This window comes from Schistocerca gregaria, chromosome 2 (genome assembly GCF_023897955.1).
Source record: "Schistocerca gregaria isolate iqSchGreg1 chromosome 2, iqSchGreg1.2, whole genome shotgun sequence".
Lineage (NCBI taxonomy): Eukaryota > Metazoa > Arthropoda > Insecta > Orthoptera > Acrididae > Schistocerca > Schistocerca gregaria.
Genome location: NC_064921.1, coordinates 870,091,485 through 870,113,466, shown reverse-complemented (window position 1 = coordinate 870,113,466; position 21,982 = coordinate 870,091,485). Strand labels below are relative to the sequence as shown.

The 21,982-nt window shown below is 52.0% G+C and overlaps 45 non-coding genes across 45 annotated transcripts; 9 read left to right on the top strand and 36 right to left on the bottom strand.

Annotated features, from left to right (window-relative positions):
• Window positions 1-360: 360 nt before the first annotated feature.
• Window positions 361-434, bottom strand: Trnai-aau (transfer RNA isoleucine (anticodon AAU)). The gene has a single exon. It is a non-coding gene; the product is annotated as a tRNA-Ile (tRNA).
• A 257-nt stretch (window positions 435-691) lies between these two features.
• Window positions 692-763, bottom strand: Trnae-uuc (transfer RNA glutamic acid (anticodon UUC)). The gene has a single exon. It is a non-coding gene; the product is annotated as a tRNA-Glu (tRNA).
• Window positions 764-1,219: 456 nt separating this feature from the next.
• Window positions 1,220-1,292, bottom strand: Trnam-cau (transfer RNA methionine (anticodon CAU)). Its single transcript has one exon. It is a non-coding gene; the product is annotated as a tRNA-Met (tRNA).
• A 293-nt stretch (window positions 1,293-1,585) lies between these two features.
• Trnag-gcc (transfer RNA glycine (anticodon GCC)) lies at window positions 1,586-1,656 on the bottom strand. Its single transcript has one exon. It is a non-coding gene; the product is annotated as a tRNA-Gly (tRNA).
• Window positions 1,657-1,987: 331 nt separating this feature from the next.
• On the top strand, window positions 1,988-2,059 carry Trnag-ucc (transfer RNA glycine (anticodon UCC)). The gene has a single exon. It is a non-coding gene; the product is annotated as a tRNA-Gly (tRNA).
• A 736-nt stretch (window positions 2,060-2,795) lies between these two features.
• On the bottom strand, window positions 2,796-2,869 carry Trnai-aau (transfer RNA isoleucine (anticodon AAU)). The gene has a single exon. It is a non-coding gene; the product is annotated as a tRNA-Ile (tRNA).
• A 257-nt stretch (window positions 2,870-3,126) lies between these two features.
• On the bottom strand, window positions 3,127-3,198 carry Trnae-uuc (transfer RNA glutamic acid (anticodon UUC)). The gene has a single exon. It is a non-coding gene; the product is annotated as a tRNA-Glu (tRNA).
• A 456-nt stretch (window positions 3,199-3,654) lies between these two features.
• Window positions 3,655-3,727, bottom strand: Trnam-cau (transfer RNA methionine (anticodon CAU)). Its single transcript has one exon. It is a non-coding gene; the product is annotated as a tRNA-Met (tRNA).
• A 293-nt stretch (window positions 3,728-4,020) lies between these two features.
• Window positions 4,021-4,091, bottom strand: Trnag-gcc (transfer RNA glycine (anticodon GCC)). Its single transcript has one exon. It is a non-coding gene; the product is annotated as a tRNA-Gly (tRNA).
• Window positions 4,092-4,422: 331 nt separating this feature from the next.
• On the top strand, window positions 4,423-4,494 carry Trnag-ucc (transfer RNA glycine (anticodon UCC)). Its single transcript has one exon. It is a non-coding gene; the product is annotated as a tRNA-Gly (tRNA).
• A 735-nt stretch (window positions 4,495-5,229) lies between these two features.
• On the bottom strand, window positions 5,230-5,303 carry Trnai-aau (transfer RNA isoleucine (anticodon AAU)). The gene has a single exon. It is a non-coding gene; the product is annotated as a tRNA-Ile (tRNA).
• Window positions 5,304-5,560: 257 nt separating this feature from the next.
• Trnae-uuc (transfer RNA glutamic acid (anticodon UUC)) lies at window positions 5,561-5,632 on the bottom strand. Its single transcript has one exon. It is a non-coding gene; the product is annotated as a tRNA-Glu (tRNA).
• A 456-nt stretch (window positions 5,633-6,088) lies between these two features.
• Trnam-cau (transfer RNA methionine (anticodon CAU)) lies at window positions 6,089-6,161 on the bottom strand. Its single transcript has one exon. It is a non-coding gene; the product is annotated as a tRNA-Met (tRNA).
• Window positions 6,162-6,454: 293 nt separating this feature from the next.
• Window positions 6,455-6,525, bottom strand: Trnag-gcc (transfer RNA glycine (anticodon GCC)). The gene has a single exon. It is a non-coding gene; the product is annotated as a tRNA-Gly (tRNA).
• A 331-nt stretch (window positions 6,526-6,856) lies between these two features.
• On the top strand, window positions 6,857-6,928 carry Trnag-ucc (transfer RNA glycine (anticodon UCC)). The gene has a single exon. It is a non-coding gene; the product is annotated as a tRNA-Gly (tRNA).
• A 741-nt stretch (window positions 6,929-7,669) lies between these two features.
• Window positions 7,670-7,743, bottom strand: Trnai-aau (transfer RNA isoleucine (anticodon AAU)). The gene has a single exon. It is a non-coding gene; the product is annotated as a tRNA-Ile (tRNA).
• A 257-nt stretch (window positions 7,744-8,000) lies between these two features.
• Window positions 8,001-8,072, bottom strand: Trnae-uuc (transfer RNA glutamic acid (anticodon UUC)). Its single transcript has one exon. It is a non-coding gene; the product is annotated as a tRNA-Glu (tRNA).
• Window positions 8,073-8,528: 456 nt separating this feature from the next.
• On the bottom strand, window positions 8,529-8,601 carry Trnam-cau (transfer RNA methionine (anticodon CAU)). Its single transcript has one exon. It is a non-coding gene; the product is annotated as a tRNA-Met (tRNA).
• A 293-nt stretch (window positions 8,602-8,894) lies between these two features.
• On the bottom strand, window positions 8,895-8,965 carry Trnag-gcc (transfer RNA glycine (anticodon GCC)). The gene has a single exon. It is a non-coding gene; the product is annotated as a tRNA-Gly (tRNA).
• Window positions 8,966-9,296: 331 nt separating this feature from the next.
• Trnag-ucc (transfer RNA glycine (anticodon UCC)) lies at window positions 9,297-9,368 on the top strand. Its single transcript has one exon. It is a non-coding gene; the product is annotated as a tRNA-Gly (tRNA).
• Window positions 9,369-10,109: 741 nt separating this feature from the next.
• Trnai-aau (transfer RNA isoleucine (anticodon AAU)) lies at window positions 10,110-10,183 on the bottom strand. The gene has a single exon. It is a non-coding gene; the product is annotated as a tRNA-Ile (tRNA).
• Window positions 10,184-10,440: 257 nt separating this feature from the next.
• Trnae-uuc (transfer RNA glutamic acid (anticodon UUC)) lies at window positions 10,441-10,512 on the bottom strand. Its single transcript has one exon. It is a non-coding gene; the product is annotated as a tRNA-Glu (tRNA).
• Window positions 10,513-10,968: 456 nt separating this feature from the next.
• On the bottom strand, window positions 10,969-11,041 carry Trnam-cau (transfer RNA methionine (anticodon CAU)). The gene has a single exon. It is a non-coding gene; the product is annotated as a tRNA-Met (tRNA).
• A 293-nt stretch (window positions 11,042-11,334) lies between these two features.
• On the bottom strand, window positions 11,335-11,405 carry Trnag-gcc (transfer RNA glycine (anticodon GCC)). Its single transcript has one exon. It is a non-coding gene; the product is annotated as a tRNA-Gly (tRNA).
• A 331-nt stretch (window positions 11,406-11,736) lies between these two features.
• Window positions 11,737-11,808, top strand: Trnag-ucc (transfer RNA glycine (anticodon UCC)). Its single transcript has one exon. It is a non-coding gene; the product is annotated as a tRNA-Gly (tRNA).
• A 741-nt stretch (window positions 11,809-12,549) lies between these two features.
• Trnai-aau (transfer RNA isoleucine (anticodon AAU)) lies at window positions 12,550-12,623 on the bottom strand. The gene has a single exon. It is a non-coding gene; the product is annotated as a tRNA-Ile (tRNA).
• Window positions 12,624-12,880: 257 nt separating this feature from the next.
• Window positions 12,881-12,952, bottom strand: Trnae-uuc (transfer RNA glutamic acid (anticodon UUC)). The gene has a single exon. It is a non-coding gene; the product is annotated as a tRNA-Glu (tRNA).
• Window positions 12,953-13,408: 456 nt separating this feature from the next.
• On the bottom strand, window positions 13,409-13,481 carry Trnam-cau (transfer RNA methionine (anticodon CAU)). The gene has a single exon. It is a non-coding gene; the product is annotated as a tRNA-Met (tRNA).
• Window positions 13,482-13,774: 293 nt separating this feature from the next.
• Trnag-gcc (transfer RNA glycine (anticodon GCC)) lies at window positions 13,775-13,845 on the bottom strand. The gene has a single exon. It is a non-coding gene; the product is annotated as a tRNA-Gly (tRNA).
• Window positions 13,846-14,176: 331 nt separating this feature from the next.
• On the top strand, window positions 14,177-14,248 carry Trnag-ucc (transfer RNA glycine (anticodon UCC)). The gene has a single exon. It is a non-coding gene; the product is annotated as a tRNA-Gly (tRNA).
• Window positions 14,249-14,989: 741 nt separating this feature from the next.
• Window positions 14,990-15,063, bottom strand: Trnai-aau (transfer RNA isoleucine (anticodon AAU)). The gene has a single exon. It is a non-coding gene; the product is annotated as a tRNA-Ile (tRNA).
• A 257-nt stretch (window positions 15,064-15,320) lies between these two features.
• Trnae-uuc (transfer RNA glutamic acid (anticodon UUC)) lies at window positions 15,321-15,392 on the bottom strand. Its single transcript has one exon. It is a non-coding gene; the product is annotated as a tRNA-Glu (tRNA).
• A 456-nt stretch (window positions 15,393-15,848) lies between these two features.
• On the bottom strand, window positions 15,849-15,921 carry Trnam-cau (transfer RNA methionine (anticodon CAU)). The gene has a single exon. It is a non-coding gene; the product is annotated as a tRNA-Met (tRNA).
• A 293-nt stretch (window positions 15,922-16,214) lies between these two features.
• On the bottom strand, window positions 16,215-16,285 carry Trnag-gcc (transfer RNA glycine (anticodon GCC)). Its single transcript has one exon. It is a non-coding gene; the product is annotated as a tRNA-Gly (tRNA).
• A 331-nt stretch (window positions 16,286-16,616) lies between these two features.
• On the top strand, window positions 16,617-16,688 carry Trnag-ucc (transfer RNA glycine (anticodon UCC)). Its single transcript has one exon. It is a non-coding gene; the product is annotated as a tRNA-Gly (tRNA).
• A 741-nt stretch (window positions 16,689-17,429) lies between these two features.
• Trnai-aau (transfer RNA isoleucine (anticodon AAU)) lies at window positions 17,430-17,503 on the bottom strand. The gene has a single exon. It is a non-coding gene; the product is annotated as a tRNA-Ile (tRNA).
• Window positions 17,504-17,760: 257 nt separating this feature from the next.
• On the bottom strand, window positions 17,761-17,832 carry Trnae-uuc (transfer RNA glutamic acid (anticodon UUC)). The gene has a single exon. It is a non-coding gene; the product is annotated as a tRNA-Glu (tRNA).
• Window positions 17,833-18,288: 456 nt separating this feature from the next.
• Trnam-cau (transfer RNA methionine (anticodon CAU)) lies at window positions 18,289-18,361 on the bottom strand. The gene has a single exon. It is a non-coding gene; the product is annotated as a tRNA-Met (tRNA).
• Window positions 18,362-18,654: 293 nt separating this feature from the next.
• Window positions 18,655-18,725, bottom strand: Trnag-gcc (transfer RNA glycine (anticodon GCC)). The gene has a single exon. It is a non-coding gene; the product is annotated as a tRNA-Gly (tRNA).
• Window positions 18,726-19,055: 330 nt separating this feature from the next.
• Window positions 19,056-19,127, top strand: Trnag-ucc (transfer RNA glycine (anticodon UCC)). Its single transcript has one exon. It is a non-coding gene; the product is annotated as a tRNA-Gly (tRNA).
• Window positions 19,128-19,868: 741 nt separating this feature from the next.
• Trnai-aau (transfer RNA isoleucine (anticodon AAU)) lies at window positions 19,869-19,942 on the bottom strand. Its single transcript has one exon. It is a non-coding gene; the product is annotated as a tRNA-Ile (tRNA).
• Window positions 19,943-20,199: 257 nt separating this feature from the next.
• Window positions 20,200-20,271, bottom strand: Trnae-uuc (transfer RNA glutamic acid (anticodon UUC)). The gene has a single exon. It is a non-coding gene; the product is annotated as a tRNA-Glu (tRNA).
• A 456-nt stretch (window positions 20,272-20,727) lies between these two features.
• On the bottom strand, window positions 20,728-20,800 carry Trnam-cau (transfer RNA methionine (anticodon CAU)). Its single transcript has one exon. It is a non-coding gene; the product is annotated as a tRNA-Met (tRNA).
• Window positions 20,801-21,093: 293 nt separating this feature from the next.
• Trnag-gcc (transfer RNA glycine (anticodon GCC)) lies at window positions 21,094-21,164 on the bottom strand. The gene has a single exon. It is a non-coding gene; the product is annotated as a tRNA-Gly (tRNA).
• Window positions 21,165-21,495: 331 nt separating this feature from the next.
• Trnag-ucc (transfer RNA glycine (anticodon UCC)) lies at window positions 21,496-21,567 on the top strand. The gene has a single exon. It is a non-coding gene; the product is annotated as a tRNA-Gly (tRNA).
• Window positions 21,568-21,982: the final 415 nt, after the last annotated feature.

Below are 21,982 nucleotides of genomic sequence, written 5' to 3'. Positions count from 1 at the left end.
TGGCCGCACGGCGCGACTTGGCATACCGAGAGGCAAAACGTGGCGCCAGTGCCCTAGACCGAATAGCGCTGCAGCTCCGAAACCGACGAGAAAAGAGAAATACGAATTGAAACTGTCGGCAGCGCCCTGTGTTCGCAGGCGGTCACCCGCCCAAGCACTGACAACGCCCAGCGTCGCGCAGTAGCGGTGATCGGACGACAAACTGTGTGTTCAGCGTGCTGTGACCTGTGAAGTGTTTTAGCGCGTCCCGACAAGTCGCTTTCGGGTCCCCTATCAGCTCCCACACAATGTGACGATTTCTTTGTCACCATACTTGCCCGGGGAAATCGGCGTTGCCTTTTTGAAGTAGTAAAATCGAAGTGGCCCGTGGGGGGATCGAACCCACGACCTTCGCGTTATTAGCACGACGCTCTAACCAACTGAGCTAACGGGCCTCGGTGCACTCCGTCTTCCAGCGCTTAGACGGAGTGGCTCTGCGTATTTACAGGTAACATTTCTATGGTAGCAGTCCAACAGTGGACCAGGGTCTCTTCTCCCTTTATTCCGCTGCTCGTAGTAATTTCATTGCGTGCCCGTTTCTCTCGACTGTTTTCAGCTCACGTTTATGAACCAGTAGCTATAACGCGAGGAGGACGTGAAACAGCATTTCGCAGGGTCCAAACTTGTCGTGATTTGTTCCGAAAAAATTACATTCCGGTACCGGGAATCGAACCCGGGCCTCCTGGGTGAAAGCCAGGTATCCTAGCCACTAGACCACACCGGACGCGCACGCTTATTTTTGGGGTTTACACCCCCTCCACTGGCTTTCCGTGTCGCACTTTCCCTGTTTGCGAGCATCTTTTCGCTCTCCCATGCCGAGGCGCGCATGGCAAAAGTCACAGTCCGTTGCTTTTGGCCTCGTTGTTACAGGGGTAGGAGGAAAAGCAAAGCTGTGAGTAGTAATATTTATTTACTTATTTCGCAAGTAAAGACCTGCAGCCTGTCATTATATAGCAGGTCATACACTGTGTGACTTTACATGTTATATCATACGAAATTCAGTTTTATTACTAGTACATTTTTTCTTGAAAATTTCACAAAAGAACTGCAAGTAGTAATAACGGGAAGTAAGCATTTTCACGCTGAGTTGTTGAAGCCTTATGGATAACAAACTACAAGCTGTTTTGCTCCTTCGCAACCCCAGAGCCGTCAATTTAGCTGTGAACGGAAGTAAATTAAATGCCCCGGGTGAGGATCGAACTCACGACCTTAAGATTATGAGACTTACGCGCTGCCTACTGCGCTACCGAGGCACGTGATGGCCAAACCTTCTGGAATCTCGGCAAGTAGCAAATACTAGTGGTAGAGAGTCTGCACTTGCTGGCTCATTTCTTCTGTTACTACACGTGCATTCCCGGCGCTGCAGGCAACTTGCGATGATAGGCCGACGCCAGTATGCACAATAGCACGCAGGAGTCCAAACGAGAAGACGTGCGCGCTGCGTGTTTGGTTGTTTCCACACGGAATCCCGCGGTTCATTCTCGTGGCCCACGCACTTCGAGTGCGAAGGACACGCAGCTCCACTATCGGGGAAAAAACAAAATGATGCATCGGCCGGGAATCGAACCCGGGCCGCCCGCGTGGCAGGCGAGCATTCTACCACTGAACCACCGATGCTCAGCTAGTTTGCAGCTTCCTTGTGCTTTCCGCGGCAGACGTCTGAAGGGAAAGTGGGACTGCCGTCCAGCGCCGTGGCATCCTCTCGAGAGAATGCTACAAACGCTGAATCCTGCGCTGCACTGCTTAAAAATGACGCCCGAACGCGATCGTCTAAGTAGTGTTGCGGCGCACGCACGCGACGACTCTTGCCAAAGGACGCGAAATGTGCGTAGAGACGCTGTCTGGATGCGCTCGCCTACCCCGTAATGCGCCTGCTGCTGCGACCACCTTCAGCCGCCGCCGACAGGCGGGAAGCAGACACAGCGCGGCGTGCGCGGAAGAAAACCGTGCGGTGGTGGTGTAATGGTCAGCATAGTTGCCTTCCAAGCAGTTGATCCGGGTTCGATTCCCGGCCACCGCAGCCTGCGTTTTACTTCTGCGTATGAGTACTTTTGCCACGCGTCATTAAATTAATGTTTCTTTCCTCCTCTTACTGGCTGCAGGCCACCCTATATTGTGTGCGTCGATTCCGCTTGAGTTTTGTCGAGACTTTGCTCGGCTGACGCGAGAGCTGACGCTCTCCAATCGGCCTATATCAGAAGGACAAGCACGCGAAACGACTGAGAGAGGTATGGCGAGGCGGGCACAACATTACTTATGCCTCAAGTAAAGACCTGCTGCCTGTTATCGTGCATTGTGTGATTTTACATGTTCTGTCAGACAAATTCAGTTTTATTACTAGCACATTTCTTTTTTTCTTTGTTGAAAATTTTACAACACGCTCCTTCATTTCACTGTGGCCGCACGGCGCGACTTGGCATACCGAGAGGCAAAACGTGGCGCCAGTGCCCTAGACCGAATAGCGCTGCAGCTCCGAAACCGACGAGAAAAGAGAAATACGAATTGAAACTGTCGGCAGCGCCCTGTGTTCGCAGGCGGTCACCCGCCCAAGCACTGACAACGCCCAGCGTCGCGCAGTAGCGGTGATCGGACGACAAACTGTGTGTTCAGCGTGCTGTGACCTGTGAAGTGTTTTAGCGCGTCCCGACAAGTCGCTTTCGGGTCCCCTATCAGCTCCCACACAATGTGACGATTTCTTTGTCACCATACTTGCCCGGGGAAATCGGCGTTGCCTTTTTGAAGTAGTAAAATCGAAGTGGCCCGTGGGGGGATCGAACCCACGACCTTCGCGTTATTAGCACGACGCTCTAACCAACTGAGCTAACGGGCCTCGGTGCACTCCGTCTTCCAGCGCTTAGACGGAGTGGCTCTGCGTATTTACAGGTAACATTTCTATGGTAGCAGTCCAACAGTGGACCAGGGTCTCTTCTCCCTTTATTCCGCTGCTCGTAGTAATTTCATTGCGTGCCCGTTTCTCTCGACTGTTTTCAGCTCACGTTTATGAACCAGTAGCTATAACGCGAGGAGGACGTGAAACAGCATTTCGCAGGGTCCAAACTTGTCGTGATTTGTTCCGAAAAAATTACATTCCGGTACCGGGAATCGAACCCGGGCCTCCTGGGTGAAAGCCAGGTATCCTAGCCACTAGACCACACCGGACGCGCACGCTTATTTTTGGGGTTTACACCCCCTCCACTGGCTTTCCGTGTCGCACTTTCCCTGTTTGCGAGCATCTTTTCGCTCTCCCATGCCGAGGCGCGCATGGCAAAAGTCACAGTCCGTTGCTTTTGGCCTCGTTGTTACAGGGGTAGGAGGAAAAGCAAAGCTGTGAGTAGTAATATTTATTTACTTATTTCGCAAGTAAAGACCTGCAGCCTGTCATTATATAGCAGGTCATACACTGTGTGACTTTACATGTTATATCATACGAAATTCAGTTTTATTACTAGTACATTTTTTCTTGAAAATTTCACAAAAGAACTGCAAGTAGTAATAACGGGAAGTAAGCATTTTCACGCTGAGTTGTTGAAGCCTTATGGATAACAAACTACAAGCTGTTTTGCTCCTTCGCAACCCCAGAGCCGTCAATTTAGCTGTGAACGGAAGTAAATTAAATGCCCCGGGTGAGGATCGAACTCACGACCTTAAGATTATGAGACTTACGCGCTGCCTACTGCGCTACCGAGGCACGTGATGGCCAAACCTTCTGGAATCTCGGCAAGTAGCAAATACTAGTGGTAGAGAGTCTGCACTTGCTGGCTCATTTCTTCTGTTACTACACGTGCATTCCCGGCGCTGCAGGCAACTTGCGATGATAGGCCGACGCCAGTATGCACAATAGCACGCAGGAGTCCAAACGAGAAGACGTGCGCGCTGCGTGTTTGGTTGTTTCCACACGGAATCCCGCGGTTCATTCTCGTGGCCCACGCACTTCGAGTGCGAAGGACACGCAGCTCCACTATCGGGGAAAAAACAAAATGATGCATCGGCCGGGAATCGAACCCGGGCCGCCCGCGTGGCAGGCGAGCATTCTACCACTGAACCACCGATGCTCAGCTAGTTTGCAGCTTCCTTGTGCTTTCCGCGGCAGACGTCTGAAGGGAAAGTGGGACTGCCGTCCAGCGCCGTGGCATCCTCTCGAGAGAATGCTACAAACGCTGAATCCTGCGCTGCACTGCTTAAAAATGACGCCCGAACGCGATCGTCTAAGTAGTGTTGCGGCGCACGCACGCGACGACTCTTGCCAAAGGACGCGAAATGTGCGTAGAGACGCTGTCTGGATGCGCTCGCCTACCCCGTAATGCGCCTGCTGCTGCGACCACCTTCAGCCGCCGCCGACAGGCGGGAAGCAGACACAGCGCGGCGTGCGCGGAAGAAAACCGTGCGGTGGTGGTGTAATGGTCAGCATAGTTGCCTTCCAAGCAGTTGATCCGGGTTCGATTCCCGGCCACCGCAGCCTGCGTTTTACTTCTGCGTATGAGTACTTTTGCCACGCGTCATTAAATTAATGTTTCTTTCCTCCTCTTACTGGCTGCAGGCCACCCTATATTGTGTGCGTCGATTCCGCTTGAGTCTCGACTTGTCTCGACTTTGCTCGGCTGACGCGAGAGCTGACGCTCTCCAATCGGCCTATATCAGAAGGACAAGCACGCGAAACGACTGAGAGAGGTATGGCGAGGCGGGCACAACATTACTTATGCCTCAAGTAAAGACCTGCTGCCTGTTATCGTGCATTGTGTGATTTTACATGTTCTGTCAGACAAATTCAGTTTTATTACTAGCACATTTCTTTTTTTCTTTGTTGAAAATTTTACAACACGCTCCTTCATTTCACTGTGGCCGCACGGCGCGACTTGGCATACCGAGAGGCAAAACGTGGCGCCAGTGCCCTAGACCGAATAGCGCTGCAGCTCCGAAACCGACGAGAAAAGAGAAATACGAATTGAAACTGTCGGCAGCGCCCTGTGTTCGCAGGCGGTCACCCGCCCAAGCACTGACAACGCCCAGCGTCGCGCAGTAGCGGTGATCGGACGACAAACTGTGTGTTCAGCGTGCTGTGACCTGTGAAGTGTTTTAGCGCGTCCCGACAAGTCGCTTTCGGGTCCCCTATCAGCTCCCACACAATGTGACGATTTCTTTGTCACCACCCGGGGAAATCGGCGTTGCCTTTTTGAAGTAGTAAAATCGAAGTGGCCCGTGGGGGGATCGAACCCACGACCTTCGCGTTATTAGCACGACGCTCTAACCAACTGAGCTAACGGGCCTCGGTGCACTCCGTCTTCCAGCGCTTAGACGGAGTGGCTCTGCGTATTTACAGGTAACATTTCTATGGTAGCAGTCCAACAGTGGACCAGGGTCTCTTCTCCCTTTATTCCGCTGCTCGTAGTAATTTCATTGCGTGCCCGTTTCTCTCGACTGTTTTCAGCTCACGTTTATGAACCAGTAGCTATAACGCGAGGAGGACGTGAAACAGCATTTCGCAGGGTCCAAACTTGTCGTGATTTGTTCCGAAAAAATTACATTCCGGTACCGGGAATCGAACCCGGGCCTCCTGGGTGAAAGCCAGGTATCCTAGCCACTAGACCACACCGGACGCGCACGCTTATTTTTGGGGTTTACACCCCCTCCACTGGCTTTCCGTGTCGCACTTTCCCTGTTTGCGAGCATCTTTTCGCTCTCCCATGCCGAGGCGCGCATGGCAAAAGTCACAGTCCGTTGCTTTTGGCCTCGTTGTTACAGGGGTAGGAGGAAAAGCAAAGCTGTGAGTAGTAATATTTATTTACTTATTTCGCAAGTAAAGACCTGCAGCCTGTCATTATATAGCAGGTCATACACTGTGTGACTTTACATGTTATATCATACGAAATTCAGTTTTATTACTAGTACATTTTTTCTTGAAAATTTCACAAAAGAACTGCAAGTAGTAATAACGGGAAGTAAGCATTTTCACGCTGAGTTGTTGAAGCCTTATGGATAACAAACTACAAGCTGTTTTGCTCCTTCGCAACCCCAGAGCCGTCAATTTAGCTGTGAACGGAAGTAAATTAAATGCCCCGGGTGAGGATCGAACTCACGACCTTAAGATTATGAGACTTACGCGCTGCCTACTGCGCTACCGAGGCACGTGATGGCCAAACCTTCTGGAATCTCGGCAAGTAGCAAATACTAGTGGTAGAGAGTCTGCACTTGCTGGCTCATTTCTTCTGTTACTACACGTGCATTCCCGGCGCTGCAGGCAACTTGCGATGATAGGCCGACGCCAGTATGCACAATAGCACGCAGGAGTCCAAACGAGAAGACGTGCGCGCTGCGTGTTTGGTTGTTTCCACACGGAATCCCGCGGTTCATTCTCGTGGCCCACGCACTTCGAGTGCGAAGGACACGCAGCTCCACTATCGGGGAAAAAACAAAATGATGCATCGGCCGGGAATCGAACCCGGGCCGCCCGCGTGGCAGGCGAGCATTCTACCACTGAACCACCGATGCTCAGCTAGTTTGCAGCTTCCTTGTGCTTTCCGCGGCAGACGTCTGAAGGGAAAGTGGGACTGCCGTCCAGCGCCGTGGCATCCTCTCGAGAGAATGCTACAAACGCTGAATCCTGCGCTGCACTGCTTAAAAATGACGCCCGAACGCGATCGTCTAAGTAGTGTTGCGGCGCACGCACGCGACGACTCTTGCCAAAGGACGCGAAATGTGCGTAGAGACGCTGTCTGGATGCGCTCGCCTACCCCGTAATGCGCCTGCTGCTGCGACCACCTTCAGCCGCCGCCGACAGGCGGGAAGCAGACACAGCGCGGCGTGCGCGGAAGAAAACCGTGCGGTGGTGGTGTAATGGTCAGCATAGTTGCCTTCCAAGCAGTTGATCCGGGTTCGATTCCCGGCCACCGCAGCCTGCGTTTTACTTCTGCGTATGAGTACTTTTGCCACGCGTCATTAAATTAATGTTTCTTTCCTCCTCTTACTGGCTGCAGGCCACCCTATATTGTGTGCGTCGATTCCGCTTGAGTCTCGACTTGTCTCGACTTTGCTCGGCTGACGCGAGAGCTGACGCTCTCCAATCGGCCTATATCAGAAGGACAAGCACGCGAAACGACTGAGAGAGGTATGGCGAGGCGGGCACAACATTACTTATGCCTCAAGTAAAGACCTGCTGCCTGTTATCGTGCATTGTGTGATTTTACATGTTCTGTCAGACAAATTCAGTTTTATTACTAGCACATTTCTTTTTTTCTTTGTTGAAAATTTTACAACACGCTCCTTCATTTCACTGTGGCCGCACGGCGCGACTTGGCATACCGAGAGGCAAAACGTGGCGCCAGTGCCCTAGACCGAATAGCGCTGCAGCTCCGAAACCGACGAGAAAAGAGAAATACGAATTGAAACTGTCGGCAGCGCCCTGTGTTCGCAGGCGGTCACCCGCCCAAGCACTGACAACGCCCAGCGTCGCGCAGTAGCGGTGATCGGACGACAAACTGTGTGTTCAGCGTGCTGTGACCTGTGAAGTGTTTTAGCGCGTCCCGACAAGTCGCTTTCGGGTCCCCTATCAGCTCCCACACAATGTGACGATTTCTTTGTCACCATACTTGCCCGGGGAAATCGGCGTTGCCTTTTTGAAGTAGTAAAATCGAAGTGGCCCGTGGGGGGATCGAACCCACGACCTTCGCGTTATTAGCACGACGCTCTAACCAACTGAGCTAACGGGCCTCGGTGCACTCCGTCTTCCAGCGCTTAGACGGAGTGGCTCTGCGTATTTACAGGTAACATTTCTATGGTAGCAGTCCAACAGTGGACCAGGGTCTCTTCTCCCTTTATTCCGCTGCTCGTAGTAATTTCATTGCGTGCCCGTTTCTCTCGACTGTTTTCAGCTCACGTTTATGAACCAGTAGCTATAACGCGAGGAGGACGTGAAACAGCATTTCGCAGGGTCCAAACTTGTCGTGATTTGTTCCGAAAAAATTACATTCCGGTACCGGGAATCGAACCCGGGCCTCCTGGGTGAAAGCCAGGTATCCTAGCCACTAGACCACACCGGACGCGCACGCTTATTTTTGGGGTTTACACCCCCTCCACTGGCTTTCCGTGTCGCACTTTCCCTGTTTGCGAGCATCTTTTCGCTCTCCCATGCCGAGGCGCGCATGGCAAAAGTCACAGTCCGTTGCTTTTGGCCTCGTTGTTACAGGGGTAGGAGGAAAAGCAAAGCTGTGAGTAGTAATATTTATTTACTTATTTCGCAAGTAAAGACCTGCAGCCTGTCATTATATAGCAGGTCATACACTGTGTGACTTTACATGTTATATCATACGAAATTCAGTTTTATTACTAGTACATTTTTTCTTGAAAATTTCACAAAAGAACTGCAAGTAGTAATAACGGGAAGTAAGCATTTTCACGCTGAGTTGTTGAAGCCTTATGGATAACAAACTACAAGCTGTTTTGCTCCTTCGCAACCCCAGAGCCGTCAATTTAGCTGTGAACGGAAGTAAATTAAATGCCCCGGGTGAGGATCGAACTCACGACCTTAAGATTATGAGACTTACGCGCTGCCTACTGCGCTACCGAGGCACGTGATGGCCAAACCTTCTGGAATCTCGGCAAGTAGCAAATACTAGTGGTAGAGAGTCTGCACTTGCTGGCTCATTTCTTCTGTTACTACACGTGCATTCCCGGCGCTGCAGGCAACTTGCGATGATAGGCCGACGCCAGTATGCACAATAGCACGCAGGAGTCCAAACGAGAAGACGTGCGCGCTGCGTGTTTGGTTGTTTCCACACGGAATCCCGCGGTTCATTCTCGTGGCCCACGCACTTCGAGTGCGAAGGACACGCAGCTCCACTATCGGGGAAAAAACAAAATGATGCATCGGCCGGGAATCGAACCCGGGCCGCCCGCGTGGCAGGCGAGCATTCTACCACTGAACCACCGATGCTCAGCTAGTTTGCAGCTTCCTTGTGCTTTCCGCGGCAGACGTCTGAAGGGAAAGTGGGACTGCCGTCCAGCGCCGTGGCATCCTCTCGAGAGAATGCTACAAACGCTGAATCCTGCGCTGCACTGCTTAAAAATGACGCCCGAACGCGATCGTCTAAGTAGTGTTGCGGCGCACGCACGCGACGACTCTTGCCAAAGGACGCGAAATGTGCGTAGAGACGCTGTCTGGATGCGCTCGCCTACCCCGTAATGCGCCTGCTGCTGCGACCACCTTCAGCCGCCGCCGACAGGCGGGAAGCAGACACAGCGCGGCGTGCGCGGAAGAAAACCGTGCGGTGGTGGTGTAATGGTCAGCATAGTTGCCTTCCAAGCAGTTGATCCGGGTTCGATTCCCGGCCACCGCAGCCTGCGTTTTACTTCTGCGTATGAGTACTTTTGCCACGCGTCATTAAATTAATGTTTCTTTCCTCCTCTTACTGGCTGCAGGCCACCCTATATTGTGTGCGTCGATTCCGCTTGAGTCTCGACTTGTCTCGACTTTGCTCGGCTGACGCGAGAGCTGACGCTCTCCAATCGGCCTATATCAGAAGGACAAGCACGCGAAACGACTGAGAGAGGTATGGCGAGGCGGGCACAACATTACTTATGCCTCAAGTAAAGACCTGCTGCCTGTTATCGTGCATTGTGTGATTTTACATGTTCTGTCAGACAAATTCAGTTTTATTACTAGCACATTTCTTTTTTTCTTTGTTGAAAATTTTACAACACGCTCCTTCATTTCACTGTGGCCGCACGGCGCGACTTGGCATACCGAGAGGCAAAACGTGGCGCCAGTGCCCTAGACCGAATAGCGCTGCAGCTCCGAAACCGACGAGAAAAGAGAAATACGAATTGAAACTGTCGGCAGCGCCCTGTGTTCGCAGGCGGTCACCCGCCCAAGCACTGACAACGCCCAGCGTCGCGCAGTAGCGGTGATCGGACGACAAACTGTGTGTTCAGCGTGCTGTGACCTGTGAAGTGTTTTAGCGCGTCCCGACAAGTCGCTTTCGGGTCCCCTATCAGCTCCCACACAATGTGACGATTTCTTTGTCACCATACTTGCCCGGGGAAATCGGCGTTGCCTTTTTGAAGTAGTAAAATCGAAGTGGCCCGTGGGGGGATCGAACCCACGACCTTCGCGTTATTAGCACGACGCTCTAACCAACTGAGCTAACGGGCCTCGGTGCACTCCGTCTTCCAGCGCTTAGACGGAGTGGCTCTGCGTATTTACAGGTAACATTTCTATGGTAGCAGTCCAACAGTGGACCAGGGTCTCTTCTCCCTTTATTCCGCTGCTCGTAGTAATTTCATTGCGTGCCCGTTTCTCTCGACTGTTTTCAGCTCACGTTTATGAACCAGTAGCTATAACGCGAGGAGGACGTGAAACAGCATTTCGCAGGGTCCAAACTTGTCGTGATTTGTTCCGAAAAAATTACATTCCGGTACCGGGAATCGAACCCGGGCCTCCTGGGTGAAAGCCAGGTATCCTAGCCACTAGACCACACCGGACGCGCACGCTTATTTTTGGGGTTTACACCCCCTCCACTGGCTTTCCGTGTCGCACTTTCCCTGTTTGCGAGCATCTTTTCGCTCTCCCATGCCGAGGCGCGCATGGCAAAAGTCACAGTCCGTTGCTTTTGGCCTCGTTGTTACAGGGGTAGGAGGAAAAGCAAAGCTGTGAGTAGTAATATTTATTTACTTATTTCGCAAGTAAAGACCTGCAGCCTGTCATTATATAGCAGGTCATACACTGTGTGACTTTACATGTTATATCATACGAAATTCAGTTTTATTACTAGTACATTTTTTCTTGAAAATTTCACAAAAGAACTGCAAGTAGTAATAACGGGAAGTAAGCATTTTCACGCTGAGTTGTTGAAGCCTTATGGATAACAAACTACAAGCTGTTTTGCTCCTTCGCAACCCCAGAGCCGTCAATTTAGCTGTGAACGGAAGTAAATTAAATGCCCCGGGTGAGGATCGAACTCACGACCTTAAGATTATGAGACTTACGCGCTGCCTACTGCGCTACCGAGGCACGTGATGGCCAAACCTTCTGGAATCTCGGCAAGTAGCAAATACTAGTGGTAGAGAGTCTGCACTTGCTGGCTCATTTCTTCTGTTACTACACGTGCATTCCCGGCGCTGCAGGCAACTTGCGATGATAGGCCGACGCCAGTATGCACAATAGCACGCAGGAGTCCAAACGAGAAGACGTGCGCGCTGCGTGTTTGGTTGTTTCCACACGGAATCCCGCGGTTCATTCTCGTGGCCCACGCACTTCGAGTGCGAAGGACACGCAGCTCCACTATCGGGGAAAAAACAAAATGATGCATCGGCCGGGAATCGAACCCGGGCCGCCCGCGTGGCAGGCGAGCATTCTACCACTGAACCACCGATGCTCAGCTAGTTTGCAGCTTCCTTGTGCTTTCCGCGGCAGACGTCTGAAGGGAAAGTGGGACTGCCGTCCAGCGCCGTGGCATCCTCTCGAGAGAATGCTACAAACGCTGAATCCTGCGCTGCACTGCTTAAAAATGACGCCCGAACGCGATCGTCTAAGTAGTGTTGCGGCGCACGCACGCGACGACTCTTGCCAAAGGACGCGAAATGTGCGTAGAGACGCTGTCTGGATGCGCTCGCCTACCCCGTAATGCGCCTGCTGCTGCGACCACCTTCAGCCGCCGCCGACAGGCGGGAAGCAGACACAGCGCGGCGTGCGCGGAAGAAAACCGTGCGGTGGTGGTGTAATGGTCAGCATAGTTGCCTTCCAAGCAGTTGATCCGGGTTCGATTCCCGGCCACCGCAGCCTGCGTTTTACTTCTGCGTATGAGTACTTTTGCCACGCGTCATTAAATTAATGTTTCTTTCCTCCTCTTACTGGCTGCAGGCCACCCTATATTGTGTGCGTCGATTCCGCTTGAGTCTCGACTTGTCTCGACTTTGCTCGGCTGACGCGAGAGCTGACGCTCTCCAATCGGCCTATATCAGAAGGACAAGCACGCGAAACGACTGAGAGAGGTATGGCGAGGCGGGCACAACATTACTTATGCCTCAAGTAAAGACCTGCTGCCTGTTATCGTGCATTGTGTGATTTTACATGTTCTGTCAGACAAATTCAGTTTTATTACTAGCACATTTCTTTTTTTCTTTGTTGAAAATTTTACAACACGCTCCTTCATTTCACTGTGGCCGCACGGCGCGACTTGGCATACCGAGAGGCAAAACGTGGCGCCAGTGCCCTAGACCGAATAGCGCTGCAGCTCCGAAACCGACGAGAAAAGAGAAATACGAATTGAAACTGTCGGCAGCGCCCTGTGTTCGCAGGCGGTCACCCGCCCAAGCACTGACAACGCCCAGCGTCGCGCAGTAGCGGTGATCGGACGACAAACTGTGTGTTCAGCGTGCTGTGACCTGTGAAGTGTTTTAGCGCGTCCCGACAAGTCGCTTTCGGGTCCCCTATCAGCTCCCACACAATGTGACGATTTCTTTGTCACCATACTTGCCCGGGGAAATCGGCGTTGCCTTTTTGAAGTAGTAAAATCGAAGTGGCCCGTGGGGGGATCGAACCCACGACCTTCGCGTTATTAGCACGACGCTCTAACCAACTGAGCTAACGGGCCTCGGTGCACTCCGTCTTCCAGCGCTTAGACGGAGTGGCTCTGCGTATTTACAGGTAACATTTCTATGGTAGCAGTCCAACAGTGGACCAGGGTCTCTTCTCCCTTTATTCCGCTGCTCGTAGTAATTTCATTGCGTGCCCGTTTCTCTCGACTGTTTTCAGCTCACGTTTATGAACCATTAGCTATAACGCGAGGAGGACGTGAAACAGCATTTCGCAGGGTCCAAACTTGTCGTGATTTGTTCCGAAAAAATTACATTCCGGTACCGGGAATCGAACCCAGGCCTCCTGGGTGAAAGCCAGGTATCCTAGCCACTAGACCACACCGGACGCGCACGCTTATTTTTGGGGTATACACCCCCTCCACTGGCTTTCCGTGTCGCACTTTCCCTGTTTGCGAGCATCTTTTCGCTCTCCCATGCCGAGGCGCGCATGGCAAAAGTCACAGTCCGTTGCTTTTGGCCTCGTTGTTACAGGGGTAGGAGGAAAAGCAAAGCTGTGAGTAGTAATATTTATTTACTTATTTCGCAAGTAAAGACCTGCAGCCTGTCATTATATAGCAGGTCATACACTGTGTGACTTTACATGTTATATCATACGAAATTCAGTTTTATTACTAGTACATTTTTTCTTGAAAATTTCACAAAAGAACTGCAAGTAGTAATAACGGGAAGTAAGCATTTTCACGCTGAGTTGTTGAAGCCTTATGGATAACAAACTGCAAGCTGTTTTGCTCCTTCGCAACCCCAGAGCCGTCAATTTAGCTGTGAACGGAAGTAAATTAAATGCCCCGGGTGAGGATCGAACTCACGACCTTAAGATTATGAGACTTACGCGCTGCCTACTGCGCTACCGAGGCACGTGATGGCCAAACCTTCTGGAATCTCGGCAAGTAGCAAATACTAGTGGTAGAGAGTCTGCACTTGCTGGCTCATTTCTTCTGTTACTACACGTGCATTCCCGGCGCTGCAGGCAACTTGCGATGATAGGCCGACGCCAGTATGCACAATAGCACGCAGGAGTCCAAACGAGAAGACGTGCGCGCTGCGTGTTTGGTTGTTTCCACACGGAATCCCGCGGTTCATTCTCGTGGCCCACGCACTTCGAGTGCGAAGGACACGCAGCTCCACTATCGGGGAAAAAACAAAATGATGCATCGGCCGGGAATCGAACCCGGGCCGCCCGCGTGGCAGGCGAGCATTCTACCACTGAACCACCGATGCTCAGCTAGTTTGCAGCTTCCTTGTGCTTTCCGCGGCAGACGTCTGAAGGGAAAGTGGGACTGCCGTCCAGCGCCGTGGCATCCTCTCGAGAGAATGCTACAAACGCTGAATCCTGCGCTGCACTGCTTAAAAATGACGCCCGAACGCGATCGTCTAAGTAGTGTTGCGGCGCACGCACGCGACGACTCTTGCCAAAGGACGCGAAATGTGCGTAGAGACGCTGTCTGGATGCGCTCGCCTACCCCGTAATGCGCCTGCTGCTGCGACCACCTTCAGCCGCCGCCGACAGGCGGGAAGCAGACACAGCGCGGCGTGCGCGGAAGAAAACCGTGCGGTGGTGGTGTAATGGTCAGCATAGTTGCCTTCCAAGCAGTTGATCCGGGTTCGATTCCCGGCCACCGCAGCCTGCGTTTTACTTCTGCGTATGAGTACTTTTGCCACGCGTCATTAAATTAATGTTTCTTTCCTCCTCTTACTGGCTGCAGGCCACCCTATATTGTGTGCGTCGATTCCGCTTGAGTCTCGACTTGTCTCGACTTTGCTCGGCTGACGCGAGAGCTGACGCTCTCCAATCGGCCTATATCAGAAGGACAAGCACGCGAAACGACTGAGAGAGGTATGGCGAGGCGGGCACAACATTACTTATGCCTCAAGTAAAGACCTGCTGCCTGTTATCGTGCATTGTGTGATTTTACATGTTCTGTCAGACAAATTCAGTTTTATTACTAGCACATTTCTTTTTTTCTTTGTTGAAAATTTTACAACACGCTCCTTCATTTCACTGTGGCCGCACGGCGCGACTTGGCATACCGAGAGGCAAAACGTGGCGCCAGTGCCCTAGACCGAATAGCGCTGCAGCTCCGAAACCGACGAGAAAAGAGAAATACGAATTGAAACTGTCGGCAGCGCCCTGTGTTCGCAGGCGGTCACCCGCCCAAGCACTGACAACGCCCAGCGTCGCGCAGTAGCGGTGATCGGACGACAAACTGTGTGTTCAGCGTGCTGTGACCTGTGAAGTGTTTTAGCGCGTCCCGACAAGTCGCTTTCGGGTCCCCTATCAGCTCCCACACAATGTGACGATTTCTTTGTCACCATACTTGCCCGGGGAAATCGGCGTTGCCTTTTTGAAGTAGTAAAATCGAAGTGGCCCGTGGGGGGATCGAACCCACGACCTTCGCGTTATTAGCACGACGCTCTAACCAACTGAGCTAACGGGCCTCGGTGCACTCCGTCTTCCAGCGCTTAGACGGAGTGGCTCTGCGTATTTACAGGTAACATTTCTATGGTAGCAGTCCAACAGTGGACCAGGGTCTCTTCTCCCTTTATTCCGCTGCTCGTAGTAATTTCATTGCGTGCCCGTTTCTCTCGACTGTTTTCAGCTCACGTTTATGAACCATTAGCTATAACGCGAGGAGGACGTGAAACAGCATTTCGCAGGGTCCAAACTTGTCGTGATTTGTTCCGAAAAAATTACATTCCGGTACCGGGAATCGAACCCAGGCCTCCTGGGTGAAAGCCAGGTATCCTAGCCACTAGACCACACCGGACGCGCACGCTTATTTTTGGGGTATACACCCCCTCCACTGGCTTTCCGTGTCGCACTTTCCCTGTTTGCGAGCATCTTTTCGCTCTCCCATGCCGAGGCGCGCATGGCAAAAGTCACAGTCCGTTGCTTTTGGCCTCGTTGTTACAGGGGTAGGAGGAAAAGCAAAGCTGTGAGTAGTAATATTTATTTACTTATTTCGCAAGTAAAGACCTGCAGCCTGTCATTATATAGCAGGTCATACACTGTGTGACTTTACATGTTATATCATACGAAATTCAGTTTTATTACTAGTACATTTTTTCTTGAAAATTTCACAAAAGAACTGCAAGTAGTAATAACGGGAAGTAAGCATTTTCACGCTGAGTTGTTGAAGCCTTATGGATAACAAACTGCAAGCTGTTTTGCTCCTTCGCAACCCCAGAGCCGTCAATTTAGCTGTGAACGGAAGTAAATTAAATGCCCCGGGTGAGGATCGAACTCACGACCTTAAGATTATGAGACTTACGCGCTGCCTACTGCGCTACCGAGGCACGTGATGGCCAAACCTTCTGGAATCTCGGCAAGTAGCAAATACTAGTGGTAGAGAGTCTGCACTTGCTGGCTCATTTCTTCTGTTACTACACGTGCATTCCCGGCGCTGCAGGCAACTTGCGATGATAGGCCGACGCCAGTATGCACAATAGCACGCAGGAGTCCAAACGAGAAGACGTGCGCGCTGCGTGTTTGGTTGTTTCCACACGGAATCCCGCGGTTCATTCTCGTGGCCCACGCACTTCGAGTGCGAAGGACACGCAGCTCCACTATCGGGGAAAAAACAAAATGATGCATCGGCCGGGAATCGAACCCGGGCCGCCCGCGTGGCAGGCGAGCATTCTACCACTGAACCACCGATGCTCAGCTAGTTTGCAGCTTCCTTGTGCTTTCCGCGGCAGACGTCTGAAGGGAAAGTGGGACTGCCGTCCAGCGCCGTGGCATCCTCTCGAGAGAATGCTACAAACGCTGAATCCTGCGCTGCACTGCTTAAAAATGACGCCCGAACGCGATCGTCTAAGTAGTGTTGCGGCGCACGCACGCGACGACTCTTGCCAAAGGACGCGAAATGTGCGTAGAGACGCTGTCTGGATGCGCTCGCCTACCCCGTAATGCGCCTGCTGCTGCGACCACCTTCAGCCGCCGCCGACAGGCGGGAAGCAGACACAGCGCGGCGTGCGCGGAAGAAAACCGTGCGGTGGTGGTGTAATGGTCAGCATAGTTGCCTTCCAAGCAGTTGATCCGGGTTCGATTCCCGGCCACCGCAGCCTGCGTTTTACTTCTGCGTATGAGTACTTTTGCCACGCGTCATTAAATTAATGTTTCTTTCCTCCTCTTACTGGCTGCAGGCCACCCTATATTGTGTGCGTCGATTCCGCTTGAGTCTCGACTTGTCTCGACTTTGCTCGGCTGACGCGAGAGCTGACGCTCTCCAATCGGCCTATATCAGAAGGACAAGCACGCGAAACGACTGAGAGAGGTATGGCGAGGCGGGCACAACATTACTTATGCCTCAAGTAAAGACCTGCTGCCTGTTATCGTGCATTGTGTGATTTTACATGTTCTGTCAGACAAATTCAGTTTTATTACTAGCACATTTCTTTTTTTCTTTGTTGAAAATTTTACAACACGCTCCTTCATTTCACTGTGGCCGCACGGCGCGACTTGGCATACCGAGAGGCAAAACGTGGCGCCAGTGCCCTAGACCGAATAGCGCTGCAGCTCCGAAACCGACGAGAAAAGAGAAATACGAATTGAAACTGTCGGCAGCGCCCTGTGTTCGCAGGCGGTCACCCGCCCAAGCACTGACAACGCCCAGCGTCGCGCAGTAGCGGTGATCGGACGACAAACTGTGTGTTCAGCGTGCTGTGACCTGTGAAGTGTTTTAGCGCGTCCCGACAAGTCGCTTTCGGGTCCCCTATCAGCTCCCACACAATGTGACGATTTCTTTGTCACCATACTTGCCCGGGGAAATCGGCGTTGCCTTTTTGAAGTAGTAAAATCGAAGTGGCCCGTGGGGGGATCGAACCCACGACCTTCGCGTTATTAGCACGACGCTCTAACCAACTGAGCTAACGGGCCTCGGTGCACTCCGTCTTCCAGCGCTTAGACGGAGTGGCTCTGCGTATTTACAGGTAACATTTCTATGGTAGCAGTCCAACAGTGGACCAGGGTCTCTTCTCCCTTTATTCCGCTGCTCGTAGTAATTTCATTGCGTGCCCGTTTCTCTCGACTGTTTTCAGCTCACGTTTATGAACCATTAGCTATAACGCGAGGAGGACGTGAAACAGTATTTCGCAGGGTCCAAACTTGTCGTGATTTGTTCCGAAAAAATTACATTCCGGTACCGGGAATCGAACCCAGGCCTCCTGGGTGAAAGCCAGGTATCCTAGCCACTAGACCACACCGGACGCGCACGCTTATTTTTGGGGTATACACCCCCTCCACTGGCTTTCCGTGTCGCACTTTCCCTGTTTGCGAGCATCTTTTCGCTCTCCCATGCCGAGGCGCGCATGGCAAAAGTCACAGTCCGTTGCTTTTGGCCTCGTTGTTACAGGGGTAGGAGGAAAAGCAAAGCTGTGAGTAGTAATATTTATTTACTTATTTCGCAAGTAAAGACCTGCAGCCTGTCATTATATAGCAGGTCATACACTGTGTGACTTTACATGTTATATCATACGAAATTCAGTTTTATTACTAGTACATTTTTTCTTGAAAATTTCACAAAAGAACTGCAAGTAGTAATAACGGGAAGTAAGCATTTTCACGCTGAGTTGTTGAAGCCTTATGGATAACAAACTGCAAGCTGTTTTGCTCCTTCGCAACCCCAGAGCCGTCAATTTAGCTGTGAACGGAAGTAAATTAAATGCCCCGGGTGAGGATCGAACTCACGACCTTAAGATTATGAGACTTACGCGCTGCCTACTGCGCTACCGAGGCACGTGATGGCCAAACCTTCTGGAATCTCGGCAAGTAGCAAATACTAGTGGTAGAGAGTCTGCACTTGCTGGCTCATTTCTTCTGTTACTACACGTGCATTCCCGGCGCTGCAGGCAACTTGCGATGATAGGCCGACGCCAGTATGCACAATAGCACGCAGGAGTCCAAACGAGAAGACGTGCGCGCTGCGTGTTTGGTTGTTTCCACACGGAATCCCGCGGTTCATTCTCGTGGCCCACGCACTTCGAGTGCGAAGGACACGCAGCTCCACTATCGGGGAAAAAACAAAATGATGCATCGGCCGGGAATCGAACCCGGGCCGCCCGCGTGGCAGGCGAGCATTCTACCACTGAACCACCGATGCTCAGCTAGTTTGCAGCTTCCTTGTGCTCTCCGCGGCAGACGTCTGAAGGGAAAGTGGGACTGCCGTCCAGCGCCGTGGCATCCTCTCGAGAGAATGCTACAAACGCTGAATCCTGCGCTGCACTGCTTAAAAATGACGCCCGAACGCGATCGTCTAAGTAGTGTTGCGGCGCACGCACGCGACGACTCTTGCCAAAGGACGCGAAATGTGCGTAGAGACGCTGTCTGGATGCGCTCGCCTACCCCGTAATGCGCCTGCTGCTGCGACCACCTTCAGCCGCCGCCGACAGGCGGGAAGCAGCACAGCGCGGCGTGCGCGGAAGAAAACCGTGCGGTGGTGGTGTAATGGTCAGCATAGTTGCCTTCCAAGCAGTTGATCCGGGTTCGATTCCCGGCCACCGCAGCCTGCGTTTTACTTCTGCGTATGAGTACTTTTGCCACGCGTCATTAAATTAATGTTTCTTTCCTCCTCTTACTGGCTGCAGGCCACCCTATATTGTGTGCGTCGATTCCGCTTGAGTCTCGACTTGTCTCGACTTTGCTCGGCTGACGCGAGAGCTGACGCTCTCCAATCGGCCTATATCAGAAGGACAAGCACGCGAAACGACTGAGAGAGGTATGGCGAGGCGGGCACAACATTACTTATGCCTCAAGTAAAGACCTGCTGCCTGTTATCGTGCATTGTGTGATTTTACATGTTCTGTCAGACAAATTCAGTTTTATTACTAGCACATTTCTTTTTTTCTTTGTTGAAAATTTTACAACACGCTCCTTCATTTCACTGTGGCCGCACGGCGCGACTTGGCATACCGAGAGGCAAAACGTGGCGCCAGTGCCCTAGACCGAATAGCGCTGCAGCTCCGAAACCGACGAGAAAAGAGAAATACGAATTGAAACTGTCGGCAGCGCCCTGTGTTCGCAGGCGGTCACCCGCCCAAGCACTGACAACGCCCAGCGTCGCGCAGTAGCGGTGATCGGACGACAAACTGTGTGTTCAGCGTGCTGTGACCTGTGAAGTGTTTTAGCGCGTCCCGACAAGTCGCTTTCGGGTCCCCTATCAGCTCCCACACAATGTGACGATTTCTTTGTCACCATACTTGCCCGGGGAAATCGGCGTTGCCTTTTTGAAGTAGTAAAATCGAAGTGGCCCGTGGGGGGATCGAACCCACGACCTTCGCGTTATTAGCACGACGCTCTAACCAACTGAGCTAACGGGCCTCGGTGCACTCCGTCTTCCAGCGCTTAGACGGAGTGGCTCTGCGTATTTACAGGTAACATTTCTATGGTAGCAGTCCAACAGTGGACCAGGGTCTCTTCTCCCTTTATTCCGCTGCTCGTAGTAATTTCATTGCGTGCCCGTTTCTCTCGACTGTTTTCAGCTCACGTTTATGAACCAGTAGCTATAACGCGAGGAGGACGTGAAACAGCATTTCGCAGGGTCCAAACTTGTCGTGATTTGTTCCGAAAAAATTACATTCCGGTACCGGGAATCGAACCCGGGCCTCCTGGGTGAAAGCCAGGTATCCTAGCCACTAGACCACACCGGACGCGCACGCTTATTTTTGGGGTTTACACCCCCTCCACTGGCTTTCCGTGTCGCACTTTCCCTGTTTGCGAGCATCTTTTCGCTCTCCCATGCCGAGGCGCGCATGGCAAAAGTCACAGTCCGTTGCTTTTGGCCTCGTTGTTACAGGGGTAGGAGGAAAAGCAAAGCTGTGAGTAGTAATATTTATTTACTTATTTCGCAAGTAAAGACCTGCAGCCTGTCATTATATAGCAGGTCATACACTGTGTGACTTTACATGTTATATCATACGAAATTCAGTTTTATTACTAGTACATTTTTTCTTGAAAATTTCACAAAAGAACTGCAAGTAGTAATAACGGGAAGTAAGCATTTTCACGCTGAGTTGTTGAAGCCTTATGGATAACAAACTACAAGCTGTTTTGCTCCTTCGCAACCCCAGAGCCGTCAATTTAGCTGTGAACGGAAGTAAATTAAATGCCCCGGGTGAGGATCGAACTCACGACCTTAAGATTATGAGACTTACGCGCTGCCTACTGCGCTACCGAGGCACGTGATGGCCAAACCTTCTGGAATCTCGGCAAGTAGCAAATACTAGTGGTAGAGAGTCTGCACTTGCTGGCTCATTTCTTCTGTTACTACACGTGCATTCCCGGCGCTGCAGGCAACTTGCGATGATAGGCCGACGCCAGTATGCACAATAGCACGCAGGAGTCCAAACGAGAAGACGTGCGCGCTGCGTGTTTGGTTGTTTCCACACGGAATCCCGCGGTTCATTCTCGTGGCCCACGCACTTCGAGTGCGAAGGACACGCAGCTCCACTATCGGGGAAAAAACAAAATGATGCATCGGCCGGGAATCGAACCCGGGCCGCCCGCGTGGCAGGCGAGCATTCTACCACTGAACCACCGATGCTCAGCTAGTTTGCAGCTTCCTTGTGCTTTCCGCGGCAGACGTCTGAAGGGAAAGTGGGACTGCCGTCCAGCGCCGTGGCATCCTCTCGAGAGAATGCTACAAACGCTGAATCCTGCGCTGCACTGCTTAAAAATGACGCCCGAACGCGATCGTCTAAGTAGTGTTGCGGCGCACGCACGCGACGACTCTTGCCAAAGGACGCGAAATGTGCGTAGAGACGCTGTCTGGATGCGCTCGCCTACCCCGTAATGCGCCTGCTGCTGCGACCACCTTCAGCCGCCGCCGACAGGCGGGAAGCAGACACAGCGCGGCGTGCGCGGAAGAAAACCGTGCGGTGGTGGTGTAATGGTCAGCATAGTTGCCTTCCAAGCAGTTGATCCGGGTTCGATTCCCGGCCACCGCAGCCTGCGTTTTACTTCTGCGTATGAGTACTTTTGCCACGCGTCATTAAATTAATGTTTCTTTCCTCCTCTTACTGGCTGCAGGCCACCCTATATTGTGTGCGTCGATTCCGCTTGAGTCTCGACTTGTCTCGACTTTGCTCGGCTGACGCGAGAGCTGACGCTCTCCAATCGGCCTATATCAGAAGGACAAGCACGCGAAACGACTGAGAGAGGTATGGCGAGGCGGGCACAACATTACTTATGCCTCAAGTAAAGACCTGCTGCCTGTTATCGTGCATTGTGTGATTTTACATGTTCTGTCAGACAAATTCAGTTTTATTACTAGCACATTTCTTTTTTTCTTTGTTGAAAATTTTACAACACGCTCCTTCATTTCACTGTGGCCGCACGGCGCGACTTGGCATACCGAGAGGC